At 45.8% G+C, this 7,500-nt stretch overlaps 2 non-coding genes across 2 annotated transcripts; both read right to left on the bottom strand.

Moving 5' to 3' along the window:
* Positions 1-73: 73 nt before the first annotated feature.
* Positions 74-226, bottom strand: LOC120845464. The gene has a single exon (XR_005716665.1). It is a non-coding gene; the product is annotated as a 5.8S ribosomal RNA (ribosomal RNA).
* A 431-nt stretch (positions 227-657) lies between these two features.
* Positions 658-2,472, bottom strand: LOC120845611. The gene has a single exon (XR_005716814.1). It is a non-coding gene; the product is annotated as a small subunit ribosomal RNA (ribosomal RNA).
* Positions 2,473-7,500: the final 5,028 nt, after the last annotated feature.

Here is a 7,500-nt window from a genome sequence, read left to right as displayed (position 1 = left end):
ACTGCGTGCTGCCCACGATCCGACACAGTCAAAACGAGGTAGAAAACAAATTCTCCTCTCTTGATATATGATCCGACCCTCACACAGACGAAGCCACGGGAAGGCCCGAGGCCGCAATGTGCGTTCAAAGAGTAAGTGCTCAGTGTGTCCTGCAATTCACACCAAGTCTCGCAGCTGGCTGCGTTCTTCATCGACCCGAGAACCGAGTGATCCACCGCTTAGAGTCGTGTTTTTGGATTTTTCAATCAGTACGACAAAACACAAGTTGTTGTTTTTTTTTCGCGCCCGGCACATCCCATGCCATCTCGAAAGCGCAAAAAAAAGCTTCTTCTCAAACGCCTCTTCGTTAATCAAAACAAAAGGGCGATCCTCGAGAAGAGACGAAAAAGGGGGCGATGCGCCTTTGTAACCCGCGGATTGTCCCGGTGCACTTGAAATCTCCTCTCAATCGAGGCAGCAGAGGGATCCCGCTGGGCGCATCATCGAAAGGAACGGAGGCCACCCAAAGAAAAAGGCACATCCGAACCACAGTTGTTTTTTTTTGTGCCGTCCCGACGGCATCCAAGCTTGGTCGGGATCGGCGCCAGATAAATTCGCACATCGAGTCCATTCCCCGTACAAGAGGAAGAAGACAAAACGATGCCAAATAACATCCGGTAATGATCCTTCCGCAGGTTCACCTACGGAAACCTTGTTACGACTTTTACTTCCTCTAAATGATCAAGTTTGGTCATCTTTCCAACACACCGGCGCAACCGAAAGGCCGCTCCGGGTATCGGTCCGAAGACCTCACTAAATCATTCAATCGGTAGTAGCGACGGGCGGTGTGTACAAAGGGCAGGGACGTAATCAACGCGAGCTTATGACTCGCGCTTACTGGGAATTCCTCGTTCAAGGGGAACAATTGCAAGCCCCTATCCCAATCACGAAGGAGGTTCCACGGGTTACCCAGTCTTTACAGACAGGGATAAAAACACGCTGCTTCCTTCAGTGTAGCGCGCGTGCGGCCCCGTACATCTAAGGGCATCACAGACCTGTTATTGCTCTGTTTCGTGCGGCTAGGAGCCGCTTGTCCCTCTAAGAAGGGTGCAAGGTGCAGAGAACCACGCACCTATTTAATAGGCTAGAGTCTCGTTCGTTATCGGAATTAACCAGACAAATCGCTCCACCAACTAAGAACGGCCATGCACCACCATCCACCGAATCAAGAAAGAGCTCTCAATCTGTCAATCCTCCCAGTGTCCGGGCGGGTAAGTTTTCCCGTGTTGAGTCAAATTAAGCCGCAGGCTCCACTCCTGGTGGTGCCCTTCCGTCAATTCCTTTAAGTTTCAGCTTTGCAACCATACTTCCCCCGGAACCCAAATACTTTGGTTTCCCGGAAGCTGCCCGCCGAGTCATTTGAGTAACTCAGGCGGATCGCTGGTTGGCATCGTTTATGGTTAGAACTAGGGCGGTATCTGATCGCCTTCGAACCTCTAACTTTCGTTCTTGATCAATGAAAACATTCTTGGCAAATGCTTTCGCAGTAGTTCGTCTTGCGACGGTCCAAGAATTTCACATCTAGCGCCGCAATACGAATGCCCCCGTCTGTCCCTCTTAATCATTATCCTGTATTCCAAAAACCAACAGAACAGAAACAGGATCTTGTTCTATTATTCCATGCACTGTTATTCAGGCGAATCGCCTGCGTTGAGCACTCTAATTTTTTCAAAGTAAACGCGCCGGCCAAAGCAAGGCACCTGATGAAGGGAACCAAGCCACGACAGGCATGATGTTCAGCACGGGCCGTAACGTGGTGTCCACGCACTTCCCGCCTGTAACTGAGATCCAACTACGAGCTTTTTAACCGCAGCAACTTTAGTATATGCTATTGGAGCTGGAATTACCGCGGCTGCTGGCACCAGACTTGCCCTCCAATGGATCCTCGTTAAAGGATTTAGAGTGTACTCATTTCAATTACGGGGCCTCAAAAGAGTCCCGTATTGTTATTTTTCGTCACTACCTCCCCGTGCCGGGAGTGGGTAATTTGCGCGCCTGCTGCCTTCCTTGGATGTGGTAGCCGTTTCTCAGGCTCCCTCTCCGGAATCGAACCCTGATTCTCCGTTACCCGTAACAACCATGGTAGGCGCATAACCTACCATCGACAGTTGATAAGGCAGACACTTGAAAGAAACGTCGCCGGCTCGTGGCCGTGCGATCAGCACAAAGTTATCCAGAGTCACCACACAAAACGGACCGAAGCCCGATTGATCTTGGTCTAATAAAAGCACCCGTCGCCCCGAGGGGCTTCGGGCTCACTGCATGTATTAGCTCTAGAATTGCCACAGCTATCCAAGTAGGAAGAAACGATCTAAGGAACCATAACTGATTTAATGAGCCATTCGCGGTTTCGCCTTGTTTCGGCATGTACTTAGACATGCATGGCTTAATCTTTGAGACAAGCATATGACTACTGGCAGGATCAACCAGGTAATCTTTTCGTGGTGGGTCGCCCAAAACCCTACCAACGCGCGGACGCGGGGCCACCGTCAGGCGCCCCTTACGAACCGCAAACACACACAACGCTTAGGAATTACTTCCAAATCCAAGAAGAAATGAAGCACGTTCGAGCGCGCAGCCGGAATATCCCCGACCGAGGTCGGTACCGACGCGGCAAGAAGCGCATAAATTTCTTTCTCGTCGTAGCAACAGAGAGTCGTACGCCAAAAAAATCATTGACGACGCCTTCGCAGCGTTGCCGAGCTTTCAGGTCCCGTGAGGACGCGAGGACGCACCCCGGCCTTCGGTCAGAACGCACTCGTCATTTCACACCGTTCGGTTAGCGCGGACGCTCCGAAACACCCTCCTCTCGCATTCGTTTTCAAGACACAGGTGCACCCGAGAACCGACCCCAACGGCAGACGCCAGAGATCGCAGATACCTTGCTGTAACGACCATGCGGCGGAGGCAGCGGCCGAGACGGCGACGAAAGGCGTCGGCGACGTCGTCAGACGCCGCTCGCACCAATCGAACGCTCGACAGACCCCACCTCCACATAATAGCACCGATAAGTATAAAGAAGATCCTTCAAGAGCATTCTGTACATAGTTTGTGGTTATCAGTTTCGGTGACTGACTGACTGACTTACTGTCTCTCACTTATGTGGCTCCTCGTTATTCAGTATCATTTATTTGTCCTTCTTTCTTTCTTATTTTTTTCCCCTCTCTCTCTCCTTATATATATATATATATATATATATATATATATATTCATGTATGTATGTATGTTTGTGTGTATATATATATATATATAAATGTTCTTTTTTTCCTGTCTGCCTCTATGTATACATACATACGTACATACATCCTACCCCTATAAAAAAAATTATTTCTCGCTTTTTATTAAAAACGTGCTGACCCCTGCTTGACTCTGATTACTTCTTTTCGACTTTCAGTTCATGTTAACATGGTCAACAGAAAGTTTATCGACTTTGTTATTACAAAGTAAACCAATATTTACACGGGGCGTTTCATGCGTTTTGAATTGTGTCAGAGCCGAACAATGAGCGCTATAGTAAGTGAGATTGTCACTGCTTTTAATCCGAATGCTCGCGGTATCGCGCGTGTTTACGGCAGGCTTCATAATAGGCAATTTTCTTTCTTTACACTACTCTTCTTTGCTCACTTCATTGTTTCTACCATTGGTTTCGTTTGGAAGGCCCCGCCACTTAGTTCCCAACAAAGTCCTCTCAAGGAACGAAGTGAGAAGCGCGGGATTAACAAAAGAAAAAGATGCGTGTTTTCTAGCGGTTACCCGTGTCGCTTTGCGACACGGGCTTTCTGGCGCTTTCAACTGGGCGAGAGCCGAACAATTTACCCTACTGCACTTGCGACGGGCAGCGCTTTCAAACGGAATACTGGAAATCTCGCTTACTCTTCTGGCAAGTTTGATAGGAGACAAATATTATTCTTTTCACGCGAATTGTTCGCTCTATTTCTAATCTCTCTCTTCCGTGTCCTTGGCATGGAACGCCCGCTTCGTCTCCCACAAAGTACTTCCAAGGAATCAAGTGCAAATCACGCGACTTTAAAATGTGTGTGTTTTCTAGCGGTTACCCGTGTCGCCAGGCGACACGGGCTTTCTGGCGCTTTCAACTGGGCGAGAGCCGAACAATTTACCCTACTGCACTTGCGACGGGCAGCGCTTTCAAACGGAATACTGGAAATCTCGCTTACTTTTCTGGCAAGTTTGATAGGAGACAAATATTATTCTTTTCACGCGAATTGTTCGCTCTATTTCTAATCTCTCTCTTCCGTGTCCTTGGCATGGAACGCCCGCTTCGTCTCCCACAAAGTACTTCCGAGGAATCAAGTGCAAATCACGCGACTTTAAAATGTGCGTGTTTTCTAGCGGTTACCCGTGTCGCGAGGCGACACGTGCTTTCTGGCGCTTTCAACTGGGCGAGAGCCGAACACTGTACACTACTGCACTTGCGACGGGCAGCGCTTTCAAACGGAATACTGGAAATCTCGCTTACTTTTCTGGCAAGTTTGATAGGAGACAAATATTATTCTTTTCACGCGAATTGTTCGCTCTATTTCTAATCTCTCTCTTCCGTGTCCTTGGCATGGAACGCCCGCTTCGTCTCCCACAAAGTACTTCCGAGGAATCAAGTGCAAAACACGCGACCTTAAAATGTCCGTGTTTTCTAGCGGTTACCCGTGTCGCGAGGCGACACGGGCTTTCTGGCGCTTTCAACTGGGCGAGAGCCGAACAATGTACACTACTGCACTTGCGACGGGCAGCGCTTTCAAACGGAATACTGGAGATGTCGCGTGCTTTACTGCCAAGCTCAATAAGAGACGAATTTCTTTCTTTTCACGGGAATTATTTCCTCTATTTCTAATCTCGCTCTTTCGTTTCATTGGGAAAGAACGCGCGCTTAGTTAGCCGCAAAGCAGTCTGAATTAATCACGTCCAAAGTACAGAATTTTACAATATATAGTGTTTTTACCGGTTGACCGCGTCAGAAAGCGTACCTTTCCGACGAGGTCTGTGTCGCTTTGACGTGAGCGGGAGCAAGGCGATTTGGGCTAGTGCACGCGAGATTGGCAGCGCTTCAAATTCCAGTACTGTAGATATTGCGTGCATTTTTTACACGCTTGAGGATGTGGGATTTTCTTTCTTGTGACGTGACCCGTTTGTCAAATTGTGTCTCGCTTTTTGGTATCGTTTAAGAAGCCTGTCCGCTTACAATCCTAAAAAAGAAAAAAAAAAAGAAATTAGTAAAGAAAGACGCCCATACTTTTTTGTTGCTCTTTCTTTTATTATCTGCGCAGGATTTTAATTTGTGTAAGTTTTGTTTACCGTCCCGACTACGTAGGCGTTCGTACATGCCCGTCCTCGCGCCTCGAATTGTGTGCGAGCGAAATCAATCTCCCCAAGCTAGCTTCATAAATTGCTCGAAAATCGAACGTGAGGAAAGCCAGAGATACGTGGTTTTCACAGGTCGTGCAAGATTAATCCATAAAGTGCGATATTGGTATATATATATATACATACATACATACACATACATGATTTCTGCGACAAATAGGAAGACAAAAAGACCATGTTCAAGCATAATATAGGAACATTGACACTTTGCACACACAAGGGAGGTCAAATGGCAGGTTTTTCTTCCTTGTGCAGGAAACTTTATTGCAATGTCAGAAGGGAAGTTCCACTCTAGAATTGTGCGCTCAATAAAGGAGGAAAGGAAATGCACTTGAAAACCTTCACAGTTCAAGTAAGAAAACATTTCGAAACGACAGTTTGTTTTCTTGCAGGGAGGAGAAGAGGGGAGAGAGGGAGGGAGGGAGGGAGGGAAGGAAGGAAGGAAGGGGGGGGGTGCCATGCACGGTGAAGACCAGAGTGTCGAACCGAAAACCGAAGCGAACGAAAAACCGGAACCGAGGAGTTAGTTTCAGCCGAACCGAAACTGACCCGCCAACTTGGAACTGTACGGAAGAAAATATAACTGTCTATTAGTCTGACGATGAATAGAAGTACAAGGGTGTACGGCAGGGATAGCTGAAAAAAAAAAAAGGCTCTATGGACTTGGAGCGGCAGCCCAAAGTCGATGACGACGAAAAGAAAGCACACAGTTTCGGAAAACAGGCGGTAAGAAAGCGACAAATTAAGTAGCCGTCATGTCGAGTTGATTGCTTAGCTCTATTTAAGATGAAGGAGAAAAAAAGTAGCACAATTGATGCTTACTTGCTAAATTGAATCAACCATTATCTTGTAAAGAAAAAAAACCTCAAATGCCAATCACCTGTATTTTAGGCGACCCAAAAGACTGATAACTTTTAAATTCAGGCTAAAATATAACACAAAAAAAAAAAAACAAGGAAAGACAGATATGTATGTAGCTTGTCATTTACTGCTCCATCAAATTTAAATAAAGCAATTTATTTCTCGGCACCTGAAAATAAGCGAACCCTACAAATGAATGGAAAGATACCCGTTTGCACTCTTGAAATAGTGCCTATTACGAAAAGAAGCACCAGGTAAATATAATATCACTTTAGCTTCTTTTTCTTTTTAATACGGTACGCTGTTGGTTCATCTTAGTAAAATATATAAAATAGCGCAAAAAAGACGAGGACAAGGAGTATACAGGACAGGCACTCACTTTCAACTAGTTTTATCCAGGAAAAGTAAACATACATATATAGCTTTTATTCACGATAAGTGCCGAGGGCAGCCGAGAAGGCGGCAATAGCCCCGGATGGTTTGATCGTGCTGGGAGACACCAGCATCCCAGCTCAAATATCTTCTACCCTTAAGAATATGTGCTGCTTTGCCTGTCGTTATTATATACATGTTCACTTTTCCTGAATGAAACTAGTTCAACATCAGCGCCTGTCCTGTATACCTCTTGTTCTTCTATTTGTTGTGCTATTTTAATGTCCTACATTACTTTTGTGCTCCCGCAAATCGAAGCAAACCAATAAAAAATTCGGTTCGACACTCTGGTGGAAACTAAAAGCTTAGAAAGAAAGAGGAAAAAAGAAAAAGGAAAACATTTCTACAATAATGATAAGCAGGAGGAGGAGGAGGAGAACAAGAAGGCTAATAATGTGGAAAAAAAAGACACGACCCAAATAAATCAATACAAAGGATGGTATAAGTCATGCATACTTACCACATGTAAAATTAATTAAAAAAAAAAATTAGAAAACAAAAATGTGTATTTATATATATATATATATATATATTTTTTTTTTTTTTATCCAGAGGTTTTGGCGCACGCACAGCACTGCACTGCACTGCACTGCACTGCACTGCACAACACAACACAACGACAGACTTTCCACAAACACACCACTGCGTACGAGGACACGACCACGTAGAGCTGCACGAAAACAAGCGCCGTAACTTAATAAAAAAAAATAAAAAAATCCTTTCACTGGACGGACGGCACAAGAACGGAAACTGCTCAAAGAGCACACACACACACGACACATATTAATGAAT

This window comes from Ixodes scapularis, unplaced genomic scaffold (genome assembly GCF_016920785.2).
Source record: "Ixodes scapularis isolate PalLabHiFi unplaced genomic scaffold, ASM1692078v2 ptg001158l_1___fragment_3__unscaffolded, whole genome shotgun sequence".
Lineage (NCBI taxonomy): Eukaryota > Metazoa > Arthropoda > Arachnida > Ixodida > Ixodidae > Ixodes > Ixodes scapularis.
This window is presented reverse-complemented; position numbering and strand designations above follow the sequence as displayed.